Genomic DNA, 20,665 nt, shown 5'->3' on the forward strand with positions numbered 1-20,665 from the left:
GCGGAGACGAAGATTCGCTTCATTCCAATTCCGATGCCGCATTTCCACTCGTTTTTTTCTTTCCCAGCTATTTCCTCCTCTTCCCCTGTGGCATAAATGCCCCGTCAAGCGGCAGCGGTAGTGGTCACTGCGAAAGTTCGTCTCAACACAAGAGTACGAGCGAGGCGGTTCGTCTCAAGCGGATTTGTTTTGCATTGAGTCCGTGAAAACCATACAAGCGTACCCCTGTTGTTCGGCATATCTGGGAATTCGGCGTAACCGAGTTCGTCTCAACGGGACGCTACTTCATTTTCACGGAAAAAACGTCTTCAGAGCGCAAGTATATTAGGCAGACCAAGCAATCATCGCCAACGCTTACAACTGTCCATTCATCCTGTAGAAAAAAACATTGTCCATTCATCCTGCAGAAAAAAACATTGTTTTGCGACCGGCTCGCAAAGATAATAACGGCCTATTGCGGTGAATATGATGATAATGGTGTTCGGGGTACCGGGAACACTGGAATTATTGGTAACGATTAACGCTGATCAGTTTGCTACTGTAGCTGCTCTCCGCAGTTTTGTAAGGCCCTCTGGTCATGAAACCGCTTATACGACGTGAACTACGCCGACTATGGCAATAAGAACAGAACAAAAATACACAAGACACTAAGACAACACTAAGACTAACACACTAATGTTCCACCGAGGAAGAAAATAGACCCACAGATACGCACTTGACGACTCCGAATACGCCACACGCATCCAGTGCTGTAGCCTTCGTCTTCTGTTATGGCCGTCTTCATATTTTAGACTTCATATTTTCTTCATGTTTTAATACCCGTGCCATACGTATTCAACTAGTGTCATTATTGTTTAATGGCATTAAGAACTGATTTACATTATTTGGATGGGCCGTCCTACACGCCAATACGCAAAGACATTAAATGGCTTAGGGATGATGGTGATGATGACCAAAAACAGAAGTGTACCTGCTTTTAGAGGTTATGGACGCAAGCGAAAACATCTTTGAAAGGTTAAAAATGTTTTTTTGTTGCAGTAAACATTGCGAGGGATATTTGCTTTTAATTGCGTGAGTCAGTTCTAATAACGGCTTTAGCAGCTGCCATCGAAGCATTGAAAATGATGTCACATTGGGACCAATATCACCGACGAGAACCACGGAGTTCTGTCATTCGCCGCTGTTTTAGTGAACTAAGTCTTCTGAGCGTCTTCTTCGACAGCAACCCACAAAAGAAAAAAAATGGCGCCCGCGTGTAGCCGACCTGTGGCAACGAGAATGGAGCTGAATCGAGTTGTATGTCTCCGTCGAGTTGTATGTCTTATACAACTCGGTTGTTGTCCAACGTGCCGTTCCCGGGCTTTTTCTGACGACAGCGATATTGTTCCGGTCAAAACACAGCACTCGATCGTACTGCTCGGAAGCCAGAGATGAAACGTACGTTGCCAACAAGGCCCAAAATATCAGCTTGCTTTGGCTACCCTAACTACGTTTCTGCGTCAACACTCCATCGGAAGAGTTTCGTTGCTTGCATGTGCTGCCTATCGCTGCCTATCGAGGCGAATGACTCGTGCGGGATTCCGCCAGGGGCCTTCCAAGGGCCTTGCTGACAAAATTCAAGTATTCGAAAGGTTTATACAAGTTACACAAGTTATGCAAGTTATACAAGTTATACAAGCTGTTTTTAGTGTTTTAACCCGCCCTCAGCTCTTGTACGGCTGGAAAGCATGCTTTATTCACCGAGAAATTAAACATCGTGAGCCAAAGTTTCAATTCACCCGCTAAATCATGTGTTTTCGTGACGTCGACAATGTCGTATCCAGAGGAAGGCTAAACTAAGGATAGCTTGCTAACCAGGGCTACTACCATCTCACAGGCGGCCGTATGGTTATCTTGTTTATCGCCCTCTTTCATCGACCTCTTTCAGAAAGCTTAGCTGAACGTGTTAAGGTGGCGTTACGGCATTTTTTGCTTACGGTCAGCGCCGCCGAAGACGCCCGCTTTTCTGCGTCACGGAGCCATTAAGGATACGCCCTAAAAAAAGCTTAACCTACCATGTTGCCCCTTTCAATACATCACGTTTTGCTTGCGGTGTGTCTTTAGGGGAAGCAGATAACTTTATTGAGTTTAAAGAAGCCTATTCAGGCTTGCGACGCCTCAAATGTCTTTAGGAAGGCCAAGAAGGATGCGCCAAGAGGAATGATTTTACAACACTTTTATAATTATAGTTTAAACACCCTTCGGATGCTTTCTATATTACACTTATGCCTCGAAGTCTACTAATTAGAGGTAAAACTGGCCCAACGCAAGGAAAGACATCACAACGACGAGGGGCCGCAACGAAGAGGCCGAGAGAGCGGACTGTTGCGAACGGGAGGTGGACCGACCCGAGCCGAGCTCCGTCGCCTCCGACATACGTTTGGTAGCGTGGTGTGAAGCGAGTGGCCAGCCGCTGTTGCAGCCGTGAAGAAGTCCAGAAGCCATAGGCTAACGTAACTGTTTACTTCACAGCGAGAGGTGTGCCGAAGCCAAAGAACAATGTGCCGATGGGTGAGGTAACAGTACATGACTCGAGCAGAGTGACAGCATTGATTCACTGCTCAAACAGGAATGATACTACAGCGCTTATGCGGTATCTATTTATACCCAAAGCGTTCCCTCTAGATTGTGCACACGCCACGAACGTCACAGACACACACAACGCTCTTTCCAGAGTTCGTGAGCAGTCGGTAGTAGCGGCGCACGCTGAGTCCGAGAGAGGGGAGAGAGGAGGACTCCGCTGCGGACGCGGGGCCTCTGTGTCCTTGGGACAGGTCCCTGCTTGTTGCGTCGGCACGTTATGGAGGCTTCGCCGCACAGCCAAGGAGTGTTGCAGGAAAGTACAGTGGTGGGCCGAATCGTAACAGGACGGAAGCACCGCACACAAAATATGGCTGACTGTGTCGGTGTTGACTGCCTCTTGAAGGGGGTACTAGAGAGACGTTTTTGCGTGCCTCTTTCGCGTGAAAGCATGTGCACATCACCGGTGGTCGTCTCTTCTGCGCGTGCGCGCGCAAGCAGGCTTCGTGGGCTCAGCGATAATTCAGGGCCTGTGCGCGTCGTCTGGATGAAACGCACAGGGTGGTGCCCGTCGCTTGGCGCACATCACGCCAGCGGCGGGGATGGCGATAACGATGAATAAGTGATTATTACTGGGAGCAATGCACTTCAGACATTTATAAAAAGTGCATGAAAACGGGAGTGCGGCCACAAAGAAGCTCCACATACATTGCCTCCACGGTACCGCCCAGTTCGTGACCTCACTTCCTCACAGTGCTCTCTGAAGCAACGTGAATAGGTATCCTCAATTAGAAGCCACGGTTCATCATAGAACGGTCCAAAAATGTGCAGCAAAATATGCAGCCATTAAATGTGTGTTAAACATATGTACTGATGACTGGGGCCCTATTCTCGACTTCGTCAATTCTCCTTGAGTTATGAATTCGCTGGAAGCTTTGGCTCATTGGCTTTCAGTTATGTCACGCGCTTCCGGCTGACAAAGTTACTGTGCGTGCTTTCGTAATTTTGACGTTTCATGGCGCTAACTAACGATAGAGTTTCATACTAATATATACTATACTTCATTCCATAAGTTAGGTGCAGCACTGTGGAGGCTGCATTGTTGTTAACAGCCCGCCCCCTCAGGGCGCCTAACTCACCACGAAGGAAACGACAAAAGGTGCCGGGGCCTTGCGGTTCCACTTGCCAGGAGGGGAGAAGAGAACGTCCTTTCAGGACCGCCTTCACGGCGAGTTAGGCGCCATCAGTGGGCGCACTGTTGGCAACAATGTAGCCTCCACGGTGCTGCACCTAGCTTGTGGTATGAACTATAGAAATCTGGCGCTGCAACCACGGCTGCCGTGGGAGGCGCCATTGCAGCTGGCGACGTTCCTTGCCTCCTTGGCTTGGTTAGCCACATGGCTTCTTTTTCGTCTTTGAAGCCAAATCAATAAAAACGGGTAACATTGTTTTTTTGTTCATCTTGCATGAAGCTTCTAAATAATCTCTGAAAAATACATCTTTCTGGAATTTAATTTTATAATAATAAAACAAATTCGATAAATATTGTAGCATTTTTGGAGCCAGAGGCAACTTCTCAGCCTGTTCGTGAGCCATGCCAAGGAGAAGTGAAACGTGCCTGCCCGGTACATGACGGAACGCTCGCTGAAGCGCTGTTCCTCTAGACAGTGGCGCCAGATTTCCCTCTAGTGTATGAATCCGTTTTTGCACAGAAAGTCCATAATTCTTGGCCGGCACTGAAACCTAGACGCAACGAATGACGAGGTGACGCGATGGAGGCACGTGGAGAAATAACCAATGTGGTCGTGACCCGTGCGGCGGACACGGGCACAGCGAATGCAAGAGTGCCGCGACGGCCGGGCAAAGGCTATTTAATCCCGGGGCACAGGCCGAGGGGGGGGGGGGGGATCAGAATAACGCCACAGCAGGAAGGTCAGGTGGCACGAGTCCGAGGAACAAGTCGGGGGTACGAGGCCACGCCATCGACCAGAGCAACGTCAGCCTGGGCCGGAGTGGAACGACGTGGCATCGGCTCCTACTTCCGCGCGTACCACCAACCTGCGCTTTGGTGACCCCAGCGGCGACGGTCGGGCGCCTGCGTACAGCGAGCACGCACCGTCAACTAACGCCTTGGCGGTCCCCACGCGGCGACGTTCCCGGAGCTCCCCGGTGCTACCTGCTACCACGGCGACGGCCCCGAGGCCAGGGGCTGCTTCCTGCTACGAGGGCTACCACGAGGAGTAGCTGAAAAGCGGTCCACCGTGTGACTACCACGCCCAACTACGTCGGTACCACCACCACTGGCACCGCGGCAGCTGACAACTACGACTACCAGCGTGTCACGGCCACGCTACGGGTACGACACGTCAGCGCCGGAGACAGCGGTAGGCCCGTCCGCTAGGGACTTGGTATTATATGACCATTGTTGTTAGGATTGTTAGCATGGACGTTGTATAGACTGGAACTAGGACGGTTTGCTTTATTAGGGGCTTTTCTGTTGGCTTTTCTGGGTTGTTGTTAGGGATTAGTATTTAGGAATTTATTTGGTTGAGTTCTTTGTTTGCTTTGTGTTTATGTTGCTTAGGGGTTGTAGTTGTACATAATAAATGTGTGCTGTGATAAGCATGAAAACGATTCTCCCGTGTCCATTCTTCTGAGCTGGTCGAGACGTGCCACAAAACGTGACAGCAGTAGTCTGGACAACAACAAAATGGCTTGTAGGTCACGCTGTCTCTGTGACTGCTGAGATGTGAAGTGATATAAACAGCTGGCAAGAACACATTACGTCCCACATTGGCAACTCAGCCTACGTTTAAGTGACGTGATGTTACGTAACAGCTTGCAAATGGCAGCTGCCGTCGTCGTGAAATACGGCAAAATATTTCACCGACTTTCGGCGCCGTGAAATTCCCGTGATATTGCAGCAGGGGCCGTTTCGTCTGACGCGCGGTATGTATGTATGTATTCACGGTTCATTGGAATGGGATGACCCACCAACAAGCGTTGGTAACGCGTGGTTTAAAAATGTTTTCTAGTGACAGAAATAATAGTTTTTACTCTTTACAAGGCAGAAATAACGCAGCATAAAAACGACATCCGTATTTTGTTTTTACGTTCAGCAATAGCATAACAATTATTTTTTCGGCGTAACAGCAACAATCCCCTTACAAAGAACCCAACGCATTGCGTTTGTCCACACACATCCTAGTAAGCTGGTGGGTCACATGATCGAACTTAAGAGAAATATAACAAAGAAAACTGACTGTTTTATTTATTACTGCGCTAATTGAGCTTGTGCTTGACGAATGAGTGAATCCGCTGTTATCAGCCGATTCACTCGGCTGCTGTTATCGGCTGCTGTTATCAAGCGTAGCGTTTCGCTGTCCTTACCGCGTCATACAACAGGTGCTTACGGCCGCCTTTTTCTGTGGCACCATCATAAACTTGTAACATAGCAGCGGATGATAGCGTGGCGTACTTTACCAGTTATTTCAGTGATTGATGATTGATTGTAGGGTTTAACGCGCCGACGCAACGCAGGCGATGAGGCGCGCCGTAGTGGAGGGCTCCGGATTAATTTTGACCACCTGGGGATCTTTATCGTGCGCTGAAATCTCGTACACACGGGCGTTTTTGCTTTTCGCCTCCATCAAAAAGCGGCCGCCGCGGCCGGGAATCGAACCCGCGACCTCGTGCTCAGCAGCGCAACGCCTTAGCCACTGAGCCACCGCGGCGGGTAGTTATTTCAGTAACGTTGAGCGTGGCGGCGGTGACGGCCGGCAATGTGGCAACGCTTGCATTGAAGCTGAGAGCTCAACCATGCTATTAAAAGCGATTGAAATAAATGTATAGATGCGCCGAAATAGATTGTGTGGTGTACTTTACCTTAACACACGCATTTCACTCTCTTTTGGATCAGGGTTCTTTGATCGCCTTGTGGTGTCGACGCCCCTTTTAACCTTATGAAATGTATTTCTTTTGCCTGCCTCACCTGCCATCCTATTTTTTATAATACATGCCAAGTGTTTTTATATCTTTTTGTGCGCAATATCTGATAGCTTGGTTGTGATCTGTGTAACCTAAGAGTCTAAGTTCATTGACGGCCATCAGAGCTAACTTGCGCACTTCTCTGATTGCTTGTTTTGTTTACGCAAAAAGCTTTGCGAATTCACGAATAATTCATGGAGTAGAGAATAGAGCTCCCAGACGAGAATTTTAAGCATGCTATTTAACATGCATTAGGCGAACAGCTACGTATGTCCTGAATGAATGTCATCTTCGCTTGGCGATGCGAATGCTCAGTGGTAGTATCTTAAAGAAGAAAACGACGTAAAAGTAAACAATGGTGCTAAAAGTGAGGGGAAGTGTGCTTACCTGGCAATTGCACACTCATGCTTTCGCGATTACTGCTGCATAATGTCACGTAGCCCAGGACGATGTAGGCTTCTTCCAGGGAAGGACGTTTACTGGAGCGAACTTGTGATTCGCAAAGATTTAAAACGTACACAAGCTGCGAGTGAGCGTGCTCTAGAGAAAAAAGAAAGATGAAACGTTTCTTTGAAATGAAAGGTCTTGGTTGGGCTAGGGTAGGTTCCCTCCTAACAGGGCCCCTGTTTCCGCTGTTTCCTGTGCCCTGTCTTGGCCCTAAAGATCAGATACTTCTGAACCCTAGGGTCGGAGGTGGCCGGAGCTGCCCCCCATGACTCATATAACTCGGTGGTGGTATTTTCTGGGGGCCATATAATACGGCAACCCCAGAATGCATGAAAGTGAGTGGATATTTCACCGCACTGATTACACGCGTTTGAGAATTTCTCTGGGGACATCTTGGATAGTCTGAGGATATTGGGATAGGTGTGCGTCTATATTTGCCTGAGAGACTGATTCTGTGCAGCTGTTAAGCTTTTATCTGGGGGAGGAAAGAGATTTGTGGCTTTTCTTTGAATGTTGAGGCGCTCACCGTAGGTATTGGGGAGAAAGTTGAGTAAGCTAGGAATACTGGCTGAGCGGTTAGTAACTTCTCGCGCAGCTTGGTCTGCTATCTAATTACCCTCAAGCTCCTCATGCCCCGGTCTCCAAATGATGTTTTGGAACTAAGCGATATTGAGAGGTAAAACTTTTTTGAATTCGGCCATTTGTAATGATCTGTACAGCTTTCTTAGAGTACGTAATTACTTGTAGGCTTTTCCCGTGGAATTCTCCACACCTTCCGGCCAATAGAAGGGCGCCAGTTTCAGCCTCGATCCTTTGTGCTGGTGTTCGTTAATGTGAGGCAGTTCCTGATTTCTCCTTCTTTGTCGACGATGACTAGGGAAACGTTGGTCTTGTCGTAAAAGGCAGCGTCAATATATACAACGTTTGGGTTTTTTCCAAATTTCTTCGAAGTAAACTGACCCTGGCTTTCCTTCTGTCTTCATGCAAGTGGGGGTCCATGTCAGGCTTGGCAGTATTGAAATTACAGTAATTAACTTACTTTTTTATGTAATGAGTAATGTAATGAATTTCCTTTGAGTGTTGGTAATTTAGTAACGTAATAAATTACTTCAGTACAGTAATTTCAGAGAAATTGCTCATTACTTTCCAAATTACTTTTGACTACGATATAGCCTGTGCGCTTCTCTTAAGGAACAAAAAGTTGACGAAGAACAGTTGACCAAGTACAGTTCTAATGCCCAGAAGGTCTCTGGGCATTGGAACTCTACGAGCGCGAAGGAAACAACGCTTCGATGAGAGCTCTCCCTGCTTTCCTGTGCATCTTCGTTCCCTTCTCACGCGTACCGGGAATGCTGTGGTAACAGCCAGTCGGGTTAAACAAAAACGTGCAAATTGTGTTCAAGGCTTCGTTACACTGGTCACTGGTGTGAGCTCGGCGCAATGAAGGCGCGTTTTAGATGCGAAGCAGCTTATGGCCGAGCCTGTTCCCTCCGCCGTTGTGTGGTCGCCGTTGTGCGGTGTCCACACCCCCACTGCGCATGCCTGGCCAGGCACCGCTGATGGTTATTGTGGAAGTATGCACCTAGAGATTGGCCAACCAAAGAATCCATTACGAGATAGCTTCGCGTTCAACCCCCGTCGTCATCTTCCCGTAGAGGAACCCTGAGTAGTACGCGAGGCATTCCTCCTCTCCTCTCCGACGCTCCTCTCCTCTCCAGGATTGCGCAACGAATGGCAACACCTGCGGCTCCACGCGCGGTAATGCGAAGCAACTTAGGATTACAGACGCGCCGGTAGCCGCTGCATACTCCGCTGGGGGCGCCACTAGCTCCGCGGTATAAATGACGTGCGCGCGCGTTCCACTCCCCTCATTCTCCTCCCGCAACGCCGCGGTCGAACAGAACACTAGTGGGAACTTGAGTCGACCCCATGGCTGCTTCGCATAATACTCAGGGTTCCCCTACGGGAAGATGGCGAATTTTCATGAGTGTAAATAAGATGTATATCCACGGCCGCTCGATGGCAACCTAGTTCCCGTCGAACGGCCAGTATACGAGTTAGTAGTGCATGAGTGATAAATTTTAGGTGCGGAGCACCTTGGGAATGCACAATGTCCTTGCGCGTCTTTGCGCATAGCATTTACAATCGCAAAAATCACACAGGCACCGGCAGTATTCGAGCCTGTGTCTGGTAGACCAGACAGAGTTAGTGCCAGTCGTCTTACCCATTGGGCTACGAGCGTGACTCATTACCCGATAGTCAAACGGCTTACTGCCTCGCCTGTAACGGCACGGGGTACCTTAGGATTTCCCGATGTCCGTCCGCGTCCATCCGTACGCTCACCACGGTCAAACGAAAATCAAGCGAAATTCTATTTGAACCGTGAGTTGCAGTTTCATTTAGGAAATAATCAAGGTGCCACTCACGGCTCAAATCCAATGACGGTCGGGGCGCAACTCGGAGGCCATTTGGAGTCCCCGCACTCCGCACCCTCGCCATCATCCACGGAGTGGAGATGGCGCCATTTTGTTAAAGTAATTTCAAAGTAATTTTATTACTTTTGAAAAGTAATGGCGCTCTTTGCCCCAGTTGGCCTTGCGCCATAGACATACAACCAACATCATCACTTTTGAAAAGTAATACTAATGTAATGTGATTACTTTCATCTACCTGTAACTTCTAATGTAATTTAATTACATTTTAGAAAATTCTAGCAAAGTAATGAGTAATGCAATTTAATTACTTTTTAGAAGTAATTTTTCCATCTCTGGTCTATGTTTCTTGGGATGGGAAGCGCTTTCAATTTCTGTCTGGCGGCGTTGCCGAGGTCTTCTTTGTCGACAATAGATTGTACATCTACCCTGCCACCTACTCTTTTCAGAATGGCCCTGCCAGCTCTCGTTTTTTGCAGCCTTTCCTTATGTTAAAGAAGGGTAGCTTCACAAATTTCTTCAAAAGTGTTGGACACGCCGAGACTCATGGGTTTTTCGCTTGCCGTCTGGTTGGGAAGACCGAGAGCTGCTTTGTAGGCAGTACGCAATATAATGTTGGCCTGTTCTTTTTCCTGCCTGTTTAGAGACTGAGAAGGCAGACTGTAAGCAACTCTGCTTCCTAATGCCTGCGTGATACGCAAGGTTTCTTCTTCCTTCAGCCCTGCTCCTTTTTAAGTGCGAATGCACTTCTTAAGCGAGCCTGAAGCGTCCGCCGCCGTCCGCATAACAACAGCTGCGGGTGCGCGCGCTCCTCGTCTTCCTTGGCAACGGGGGGGAGATGGGCGCGCGTTGCCTGGCCGCTGACATGGCACATACCCACGTGGGGGATTGGCCAGGAATCTCCTCGTCTTCCTTGGCAACGGGGGGAGATGGGCGCGCGCTGCCTGGCCGCTGACATAGCACATACCCACGTGGGGGATTGGCCAGGAATCGGGCGTGAGAAGGGCTAATGCACCCGCTTAAAGGAGTACTGACACGAAATTTCAAAGCTGAGAACCGCTCTAGCAATCAAGTACAACGACAACACAAATAGGTGTCTGTGCATGGCACATACCCACGTGGGGGATTGGCCAGGAATCGGGCGTGAGAAGGGCTAATGCACCCGCTTAAAGGAGTACTGACACGAAATTTCAAAGCTGAGATCCGCTCTAGCAATCAAGTAACACGACAACACAAATAGGTGTCTGTGAATAAATGCATCTTTCTTTCTTTGTAGTTGTGTGTGTGTGTGTGATCTCTCTTTCGCGAACATTACCGAACCGCGCAAATTCAACTCCTGCATTCGCACTTTCACATTCTTCCCCTCGGGTAAATGCGGGGAATTTTTTTTTATTATCCTGCTAACTATTTTTGGAATTTGCAGCGTTTATTTTTAGTTTTTGCAATTGTGAAGTTTGCTCTGCCATTGCTTCGAACAATGATCCCAAGAATCGAAGCAGTCAACAGAGTGACGTGCCCAGGCGATCATCGGTGAAACGAATGGCAAAACATTTGCCCTGCGAGTATTTATCTCTAAGAGTTTTTCTTTTTGCAACAATCGAATTACCGAGAGAACATTGGCGATCAAAGAAGAACATTCTGGTCTACTGGTGACAGAGCGAAGCACCCTCCCCATCAAATAGCTTGTGCGGCATACAGAAGAGCGAGAATGGAACACGGGCTTCGCTTCGCGAGCTGATAAGACAACCGGGCGTGGCCAGACGCTGTCAACAAAACACAAAAGTAAATAATCCAGAAGGCGTGCCTATAAGGATTCATTGGGTGTCCTAGTAATTTATTTATGAACTGGGTGAGCCCTCATGCATTATCGTCTTTCGAAATAATGATTGGTGTTTTAAAAAAACGTTAAATTGGTGCGTGCATGCCGTACAACCAACCTTTTAGTGTCCTATATGCTACCCTCAGACATTGCGGCCCTTGCGGCAAATAAGATGCCTGCTATGAGGAAAAAAAGTGTTTGCTGTGATGGTATCGTCAGCACGAATTGAAAACATGTACCGACCATCCACGCGGGCCTGGAACAGTTGACCTGAAGGTGCATCCAACCCGCCTTAGCCACCATCGCATAAGAAAGACGTCAGAAACAAAGGGCACTTTGGCTCATATCGTTACAGAGGACTTCATGACATATCCCACCAGCCTCCTTCAGAATAATCGTGGCTAAGCAAAGTTTCAACACCATTTAGGTCTTCGCTCTGTCACAAAATATGCGAGGCGACACTGCGTCGTAGTAATGAGTAAGCTCGTCTCGGCACTTTACCACGTCCCATTCCTATTCCGCTCTACAATCATGAGGCTTTATTATGGTGCCTAAGGAAACTTTGCATCGCGATGTCGCTTTATTTGAGTTATAAACAACGTTGTTTTTGCTAGGCGAGACGCTCGTTTTTCCGACCAGCCCATTCAGGTTCGCTTGCATAATATGGAAACCACCTTTTTGCTAAAGTGGCTACTTGGGCGAGCTGGTTAGACGTAACCGGAAAATGGAGTGCAGCTGTGAGGAATGACAAAAAACGGGACAACTGCTGACGTCATCTGTCCTTTATCCCAGCCGGTTTTTTTTTTTTTTGTATAATGCAAAAGCATTACTATGTGGAAAATCCGACACACGCGAAATGACCGACAGATGGTGCTTCAGGTTGCTTGTTAACGCAACGCAAAATGGCTGACTACTCAAAGTGCTAGCGGGCCAGGAGCTGCTGTACAGTGCCTAGAATTTACTGGCGTATATTCTGGGCACTGTAGCTGCTGGCCGCATGCGGGTCCCGTGAACAGGGAACCGCCCAAGGAGGTTGTATCCACCCCGTCCGGCACTTAAAGGTGCCGCCGTTTTTTTCGGGCTCCAATAAAGTTTACTACTACTCAAAGGATAAAAAAAAAGGTCAATGAGTGCTCGGAGTGACGTCACATTTCTCAGGCAAGCTTCTGTAAACAATGTAACCAGATGAGTTGAAGAAAAATTTTGTAAACTTTTGTGCTGGACGGGATTCAAACAAGGGTCCTCCGGAATGCAAGGCGAGCGCGGAACCCCTGGGCGACCGCACATCGATAATTCCACCAGACTGAAGGGGCCGTAGCAAAATGGTTGGGCCTTCGATTTAGAAACGTGTGTTACAGATGTGCCACAGGGGAGTTGCGAATTACTCAAGTGCCCACAAGTGAGGCCCTATTACCAAAAATAGGGAATGTGTAAGGATAGAAAGGGCGATTGACCAAGCCTCTCAGTCAGAGTAAGCGGAAGAAGAAAACGTAGCAATGGGAAAAATGATGATGATGATAAAGATAAGCCACATGGGCACCAACGGGGACATGGCACAGTAGGCGTGACGTCATTACCATGCTTACAAAAACGCACACCCTCCCACACGGCCCTTGTTTTACGCATTTCGTTGATGCGGTGAATGCGGCGATGGACTCTAAGCCATGGGCTGCACCAACGGAGTCTCAGTAAAACATGTTGTTGGGCTAGTTGGTTCTCTATATTTAGACTAAAGACCCCGATCAGGAACACTCTCGCTTCAGATCTTAGCAAAGTTTTTTTCTCTCTCTCTCTCTCTCTCAAAAAAAAAACACCTACATAAATACCAGCTGTAAAGCATGTGGCGGTGTACACAAAATACCGACCTATTGGAACTACAATCATTGATTTCAGCCATCCAAGAGACTCTGCTAAACATATGTGTTTCGGCCTCAAAAAAAAAAAAAAAAAAAAGGCCGCGTATCTGCTCTCTTCGTTGCGAATGTCGACCAAAAACGATGGTCTTTGTCGACATTTGCCAAGTAAATGCCTCCCTTCGCTTTACCGCTCACCGCTCATGCTTTTCCTCTTCCGTCGCACCCCTCCTAAGGTAAACACGCTAAAGATTTGCTCAAGTTAATTTAAATTTACCGCGTTCAACTGCTTCAGGCCGGGTGCCTCGATGCCAGCGCTGCCGTACGGCGAAGATGCGCGTGAATCGAGGCGCCCTACTTCATCGTTTATAGAACCACGTTGCACTACTCCACGTACGTTCCAAGCAGACCATGGAGCCTATATAGTGGAACCTTTCGTAACTGTTTCCGCTTGATTTCTTAAAATGCCGCAAGAAGCTATAGTGGTGCGAGCGACAGCAGGCGACGGAGTGATTTTTTTTTTCTGCAGTGGCTGTAGTATTTTGTTTCGCAAATATCAAGCATCTATGAATTTTTATAAGCGAAGAATGCAAATATTACTTATGTGTTGATTTTCTGTCTTATATTTGCGTAATGTCTTGTTCTGGTACAACAATGTTGACAATTAAAACCGGAATTCGACGTTCAGATTTGGCTGTGAGTATATAATAGTATTGCGCAGATTTTGTTTCACTTTGGCCGGGCGCCTGAATCGAGTCTCAGACAGATAGACAGACGTACAGACAGACTAAAATTTGTGGGTTTAAGTAGCCCAAGAAAGACTGTCGTCTTTAATTGCGAAAGCTTTCTTAGAGGGACTGGTGGCGTCATGTCAAAAAAACTAATGCATTTTCCCATCGAGCGATTGGTCATCCGAAAACCTCTGACGAGATCTGTGGACATTCGGCGCGTGTGTGAAACCGTGCTTCAAAAAAATGTTACTTGAAAATTGCGAGAAAGCATCGGTTCTAGATAACATAATACACGCACCAATCATGAAGATTGAGCACAATAGTATACTTTTCCTTTATCTCATTTAGACCGATCGTAGATGCGTTTATTTGGGGCTAGAAAAATCGTCGCATAGGTTCGTTCTTCGTAGATTTTTGACATGTAGATTTTTGAAGCTTTTACGATCGATTGGACGCACATTCAGCGAAGGATTTGACGCACTTTTGAGGCAGTTTCGATCTGAGAACGATTTCTCGCTTCTTTCAACTTTCTCTAGGGAGGCACAGTAAATGTTAAGAATACAGAATAACAATCTGAATTCAGCTCTTTCACCCCAATTACAAATAGTATTTGACCCTACTTTTCAACCCCAATAACCCTCGCTTTTCTGAGCAGAACAAGCCAATTATGCCTAACGGTCCAAACCAAACTGCCGTATTTTCCGTCATTTCAGCCTGGAATGAACAACGTAATCCCCTTGGAGCATTTCTCTCCGTCCATTTATTCCGAAATCAGATAAATGCTTTATGCTATTTACTTTGGTAATAACACACACTAAACTTTTTTACGCCACTTTTAACCGTAAAAGGCGTAGTAAGGGTGTAAAAAGAGTGCCTGGAGGTCTTTTCATCCTTTTCCGTAGGTTCCAACACCCTTATTTGTAGTTTTACACACTTTTTGTGTTCCAAAAAAAGTGTTGACCAACTGGAACATTCTCGGTTTTCTGTAGGGTGTTGCAAGGGTGGCGAATGGGTATTTTTTATTGCAGCGATGATTATTATGGACATATACCTAGACCTAAGGACATATAACATAAACACTCCCACCTGAACAATCGTGGAAGATGTTCAAGTCCACCGCCGAAAACCCTTTCGAAGCAGCGGCCAGCTTTATATTTGGATAAAATGATCTTTATGGCGTTAACAGTTGTTACGCAATAATTATACAGCACACCAATCAGTGGTAGTCTCTGATTATTATAGTCTTGTTATTGCAACTTAAAAATATGTCGTGAGTCAAGCAGAATGATAAACACGATTTTTGCATATTGTATACGTATATGGTTTTTTTTTTACCAATACGAATGAATTTTGTTTGTAAGGTATAAGAAAGAAAATATTGTCCTGAATGCACACACTAAATCCTTTGCACCCCCCCCCCCCCCCCATTACTCTCCACAGGCCGGAAAAAGCATGTGTTTCTGGGTTGCGGCGATATTACGGTTCCATGTTTGGTTTTGCAGTATACCATTGACATCTACTACGCTCGTCCCGTCCGCATTCTCTCCATGTGTTCTCGTTTTTCTTGCCCTAGGAAGTATGCATACATTATACCAGCACTAACAGGCCCGAGGAGGAGGAATAAACGTGTATCTGAAGCTGTCAGCCCTGGGGAAGAGTCCTCATTCCAGGACCCCTTGAGTCCGTCCGGCTTCTTGGGCTCGCTGCACCAGCCAAAGCTGGTCGTCAGGGTCCGAGCTGGACAGTGCTCTCTCCCAGTGCTCAGGGGAGGGGAAAGGCAGGGGGGGTAGGTGGGGGTTCTTATCACAGCCCCAAATTATATGGTAGAGGGTGCCCGGAGCCTCGCAGAAGCGGCATTGCGAGGAGTACAGGGTGGGGGCCAGAATGTGGGCTCTAACAGGCCCGACTTCCATGCTTTGAGATGGAGACACCGCACGTAACGGTCGTGAGTGAGTGAGGTCGAGCGTAAGCTGGTGCGGCTGCGCGTAAGTGCTGCGTGAGAGCTTTCGCCAACCTGCCACCTTTAAATAACCATTTTCGCACATTACTGGCTCCTTATTTTTCGAAAGCTCCTGGCTCACCGTTTGACGCACGTTTTGCTTTCCTCCGAGCGATTCAGTCTTGCTAATCTCCTGCACACTGTATGCGACCGCATGGATTGCCAAATGGGGAAAGAAGCCTCATGGACCGGCAGGGGTCCCAGATATTGGTTTGGGGGGAGGGGGGGTGCGGGGGGGGAACGGAGGAGAGAGTTGGGGGGCGGAGAATAAATAACCACTCCCCTCCTTGCGCCACTTCTGCCGAGGAGGTGACAACCATGCAGGCGTGTGCGCGTAGCTGTGTACCCTGCTTGCGCACAAATCACTAAGCGACACAGTGGGTTTTGACGCCCCTTAGGCGCTGCAACGGCTGGCTCGATCCCGCATTTCTGACGGTCGCAACACGTTTGCGACCTCGCACAAGTGGGATTTAACTTCGCGCAAGTGGAATGCTTGCAATAACAAAAAGTATAAGAAGCTGAGGACCTTTTTGGGAAGAAGCGATCGCCCCGTTCGCCCCCCTTCCCCCCCCCATTGGTAACGCCACTGTCCTAGATCCACACGGAGGTAAAACGGTACAGCGAAATAACCTGTTCGATCTCCTACATACATATGGCAGTGATGAACAGCAACTTCTGCAAATTGTTAGGGGCCTTTACATTAACGAGGGAGACCCAGAGCCGTTGCCTAAATACACTGGGCCTGAAAACGCCGAACTCGAGAGGCATCTAACGGAGGCTTAAATCGGAGTTGCACTAACAAACCTCCTCACCAAACCGGCGACTAGCCCGGATGAAGTCACGAATAAACTGCTGACTAACTTAGGTGATTGTTCCATAGCCGCCCTCACACGGTACATGGACCAGTGCTGGGAACGAGGACAAATCCCACCGGCCTGGAAAACAGTGAAGATCTCCAGATACCGAAACCTGGCAAGGAACTCAGGTTGGAGAGCTTACTGCCTATTTCTCTTACGTCTTGCCTTGGCAAGCTTCTGGAACACGTGGTGCTGAATAGGTTGTTCAAGCACATGGAGAGAGAGAGAGAGAGAGAGAGAGAGAGAGAGAGAGAGAGAGAGAGAGAGAGAGAGAGAGAGAGAGAGAGAGAGAGCGAGAGAGCGAGCAAAACTTCTTTATGCGTGGGGATGGCTTCTTAGTCCAGAAGTCCAAGCGTGGTCTTCGCACGTTCCGCCCTCTCCTTCAGCATGACGTGGTCGGCGAGGTGTGCGCTGGACAGCGCTGTCTCCCACTGCTCGAGGTTGGGGCTAGGGAAAAGGGGTGGCAGGTCCGGGTTTTGGCTACATTCCCGGACTACGTGGTATAGGGAGCCCGATTTTCCCCAGAACGTGCATTGAGGTGGATACTGTTTGGAGAATTGCATATGGAGCCGGACTGGGGGAGGGAATGTGTTTGAAGTAAGCGAAGTATCGAGCCTTGTTTTTTACTTAATTGCGGGTGTGGTGGTGGATAGACTCTACGTTTTAGCCTAATGCTTCTTCCCGCGTACGTCCAATGACTGGAACCACCTTCCACGAGACATTGTAGAAATTAACGATGTCAATTTGTTTCGCCCTGCATTGTGTAGTGTTACTTGAATAAGTCTTGTTTTGTGCACGCGCAATTTCTTACGCGTTAAATGTATTCAAATGACTGTATTACTCCCGAAATGTATGTACGTGTACAAATTTGTATGTCTGTAGAAATGTGTTTAGTATTTTCTTCTACATTGCTCGAGCCAGCTTGGTAAATTTTTTTTAAATACCTGCCTGTTTACATGCTTTTTCCCCCTTAAACCCACTCTGCTCTGTAATGTATTACCCTGAGGGTACCAATAAATAAATAAATAAATAAAAAATGCTGGGTGATGTTACGGTAAGTCCCAAGAGGGGTGGGGTCTGGTTCTCCTTCCAGGGCCTGGTGTGCGGGTGCGCAGGGCGCCGTGTGGGCGGATTCGTTGCCCGCACATGGAGACAAATCACTTGTTTCCTCACACGATGGTGGGACAAACCACTTGTTTCCTCACACGGTGGTGTGTTTAAGGCCCAAGCTTTCCCCGCAAAACGTTATGCTGCAACTCAAACACCAGATCTTGGACAACATGCAAGGTTCGGACCTTGACACGGGAGTTACACTTGGACTGGATCTCACCAAGGCATCTGACAATGTCAGACACGATGCCATGCTATACAATCTGGCCGAGCTGGGATTCGGGTGCCATGCCTATGCATACATCAAGAATTTTCTTATCGCGTGGCACGTCTCACCCTGGGAGGATTAGAATCGGAGCTCATATAAATGGGGAGTCAGGGCACACCACAGGTATCCGTAATATCGCCATTCATCGTCAACGTCACCATGATCAAGCTGCCTCCACTCCGAGAGGCTATCCGGGAAATCCAATCCAACATAAGCTCTACGCAGATGATACTACAAACTGGGCGACTGGAGGCAGTGATGGGGACCTGGAGGAAAGGCTGCAGCAAGCTGCCGATGCAGTCCACGCTTACATCACCCTGAGATGTCTTGCCTGCTCACCTCAAAAATCGGGGAGCATTTTCTACCAACTTTCCAAACAAGGAAGAAGAAAAAAAAATATGTGCCCCAATCCACCCTGTGAATGTGGTAGGAAAGCAATGCTGTAAACGACACCCACAATGATTACTCATGCGACGTCACTTAAATTCACTGACGTAGCTCTACAAATAGTGAGACCAGAGGCAAGTGAGATGCACGTAAGCACACCCTTTATTACTTCAAAGAGATATTCTTTGCTAAGGTTAAATGAATGCGATGCATCAGCGGTGGTTGGTCCAGTTGTATCGGTGAAGTACATCAGGGGAAACTTTTTTTATACAGTTAAATTAAACTCAAACCCGGTGTCAGACGATCCCACTTCTCTGTCTCTACCGCCGCCGACGGAGGCGACGAGAGTGAGTGAGTGAGTGAGTGAGTGAGTGAGTGAGTGAGTGAGTGAGTGAGTGAGTGAGTGAGTGAGCGAGTGAGTGAGTGAGTGAGTGAGTGAGTGAGTGAGTGAGGGATTTATTGAAATAGAGTGTGTAAAAGAAGTGGGCTGTGGATGTTTAGAAATCATTTGGGGTTCACCAGCACGGGGGAAAGAGGAGGAAATGAAAGGGGGTAGGTGAGAACAAATGGGGATGGAGGAAGTGGGACATAAATAAAGAGATAAGGAGTGCGTAAGGCTGGCCGGCAGGCATTGGCTACAGCCGTTTGATAAAGTCGGTCTCCTGGAGGAAGGCCAGCACAAGTCGGAAGGTTTCCCGCCGAATGGAGGTGGAGCCCGTCGGGAAAGGCAGGTTCATCAGGGTGTGGCTTGGCTGCCCGAGACGCTGGAGTGCGGCCCAAGGCTTTGCTCACCGGGCATCGTACTGGCGGCAGGAGCAGAGCAGGTGCTCCAGGGCCTCGGGCTCTCGGCAGTCAGCACATGTGGGTGACGACCGGTGACCTTGTCGGTGCAAGCGGGCTGCGACATTGCGAACAAATGTAGCGCAGCAGAAACACAAGAGACGCATAGAATACACACGGACGAGCGCTCCATTTGTTCACTATTAATTACCAACTAGCCCAGTCTACAGCTTTACTTAGTTATATTGCGACATTGCAGCAATCGCGGCACATTCGGAGGAGTATGGAGCAGGCGTCCCTGCTGATGCGGCCAGGCAGGACCTGTAGAGCTTGGCCGGGGATGACTCCGGGGTCCGGGTACACCGTCTATATCGCCGGCGCCACGGTGGGTTGTGAAACGTCGAAGGGCCTCAGGTCGCAGGAGGCAGGGACCCCCTCCTGGCGAGCAGGACCTCTGTCCAGAGCGGCAGCCACCTCATTGCTGGTGATGCCGACATGAGATGGCAACCAGTGCAGCCGCAGGTCACGACCGCGGGACTCCACCAGGTAAAGCTTCGCCGCCAGCGACCACTCCACGTAGCCGCTGGAGTCCGATGGCTGGTTCGCCGCTCGCAGTCGCAAGAGAGCGCGCCGGCAGCCGGTAAGGATGACGGCCCCCTGAATCTGGCTGCCCTTCTCCAGGATCAGGTCTCTGCATGGGTGGAGGAGGCGTGGAAGGGCAGGCAGGACACTTGGGCCAAGCTCCATGACCGTGGAGGGGGCTCCAGCTCCGCGCACGGATAGTTGCACGGAGCCTTCTGTGTAGAGCTGCAGGAGGCCAGCCGTATCGTCCTGCAACAGGACAGCAAACTCCTGATGAATGGCCTAAGTTGGTGTTGACCGCTTGCTACGAATCTCCGGGAGCGTGGTGCTGATGCGAAGAGCTCGCCCGGTGCCAGCTGGTGGTGCCTCGAGGGGGGACGCTGCGGCAGCTCAATATGACTCTCGTATAAGGACGCCAGCATGCCCTTCTGCGAGTAGGGGCGCCTGTGGTAGCGCTGAAGAAGGGCTGCCGCATCCGGTGTGCTATGGAGTCGGTGGATGCGGTGCAGCCCCGTCTGCAGGGCTCCATTCGTTTCAGGTTTGATTCCTGGCTGTGCCAGTACCTTCTTTTACTTCTTCGCGGGAGTTTTCTGTTGGCACCAACCGTCGCGAAAAAACCCTTGGGGGGTAGAGGTAAAAAGCTTTGCTTTAAAACATCCAGAACATTCAAGTCTATATACAGGGCAACCTGATTCTACACGTCGAGTGCATACGCGTCCTTCGCCTTCGTGTACAAGGTAATGGAGCCAACAGAGCTACTATAGCAACGTTTAGATCTAGTACGGAGCAAATCAGCCGACTTATAGCCCGCAGAGCAAACACCACGGCCTCAAGGAGGCAAATTTACTGCGCCT

Source organism: Haemaphysalis longicornis, unplaced genomic scaffold (genome assembly GCF_048455015.1).
Source record: "Haemaphysalis longicornis isolate Haplotype H1 unplaced genomic scaffold, Haemaphysalis longicornis Haplotype H1 scaffold_3, whole genome shotgun sequence".
In the NCBI taxonomy this organism is placed as follows: domain Eukaryota; kingdom Metazoa; phylum Arthropoda; class Arachnida; order Ixodida; family Ixodidae; genus Haemaphysalis; species Haemaphysalis longicornis.